This window comes from Balaenoptera acutorostrata, chromosome 9 (assembly GCF_949987535.1).
Source record: "Balaenoptera acutorostrata chromosome 9, mBalAcu1.1, whole genome shotgun sequence".
In the NCBI taxonomy this organism is placed as follows: domain Eukaryota; kingdom Metazoa; phylum Chordata; class Mammalia; order Artiodactyla; family Balaenopteridae; genus Balaenoptera; species Balaenoptera acutorostrata.
Window position 1 is genome coordinate 30,009,877 of NC_080072.1, and position 1,396 is coordinate 30,011,272.

Genomic DNA, 1,396 nt, shown 5'->3' on the forward strand with positions numbered 1-1,396 from the left:
GCTTAGTTTTGGTCATTTTCCTACATTGGGCTGGTAGGCTTCTGTTATCATACAGGTGACTTCCCTTTATCCCATCTTTTTAATACTTTTACACCTGGAGATCTTCACCTTTCTCTAAGCTCTTCTACCTAGATTCTTCAGCCTGGACTTTTCCTACCATCTATCTAGCTCTTTGGTTTTCTCCCTCTCCTTCAGTTCAACAACATGAGTATGGACCCAGCTTGTCTCCAAAGCCTGCGTGGCCCCGAAGCATCCAATTCTAGGGAATCTTCACCAATGCCTGAGATTTATGGGCCTGAAGAAAATTATGTGTCCTTGCAAATGTCATCTGCTGAGACCCACGACATGGAGACTGGACAGTCCTGATTCTTCCACAAGCCCCAGAGTAAACCTACTGGCCATGGCTGCAGACAAGAGCACAGAGAAGAAGGAAGAGAAGGTCCTGGTCAAGAAACAGAAGAGCAGAACCGCGTTCTCTCAGACGCAGCTGTGTGTGCTCAATGACAGATTTCAGAGGCAGAAATACCTCAGCCTCCAGCAAATGCAAGAACTTTCCAACATCCTGAACCTTAGCTACAAACAGGTTAAGACCTGGTTCCAGAACCAGAGAATGAAACGTAAGAGCTGGCAGAAAAACAACTGGCCGAGGAATAGCAACATTGTGACTCAGGGCCCAGCAACTACAGAATACCCGGGCTTCTATTCCTACCATCAAGGATGCCTGGTGAACTCTTCCGGACACCTGCCCATGTGGGGGTAACAAGACCTGGAATAACCCAAGTTGGAGCAACCAGAGCTGGAACAGTCAATCCTGGAGCAAACACCCTTGGAACAGTCAGACCTGGTGCCCCCAAGCCTGGAATAACTAGACTTGGAACAATCAATTCAACAACTATGTTGAGGAATTCCTGCAGTCCCAGATCCAGTTGCAGCAAAATTCTCCTGTCAGGCCACCTTGGAAACTGCTGGGGAAAGCTATAACATAATACAGCAAACTGCTAAGTATTTCAATTCCCAACAGCAAATCATGGATTTATTCCCAAATTACTCTCTGAACATACAGCCTGAAGATTTGTAACGATGGCTGTATTATTCAATTTCAATTTGAGCCGTGACTGTATTACTTCCCTAGAAATTTTCTTTTACAATTATGTATCTCTCTGCCTTGATAAGCTGCTTTTCATTGTGCCTTTTGTGTCAATTTGGGGGTGTATGATTGGTGTCTAATCAAAGAGGTTTCAGAAGCATTGGCTTCTACGGACAACATGATAAAAGATGACTGCGGCTATAGATAACTAGGTTATAATACTATTTTTTGGATATCTTTAGGATCTAGAGCCTAACCTCAAGAAGAGGAAGGAAAAGTACAAAGATGTGTGATGAAGGATTATTCATA

General features: G+C 44.0%; 1 pseudogene; it reads left to right on the plus strand.

The window, feature by feature from the left end:
• Nucleotides 1–204: 204 nt before the first annotated feature.
• Nucleotides 205–1,078, plus strand: LOC103020512 (homeobox protein NANOG-like; annotated as a pseudogene).
• Nucleotides 1,079–1,396: the final 318 nt, after the last annotated feature.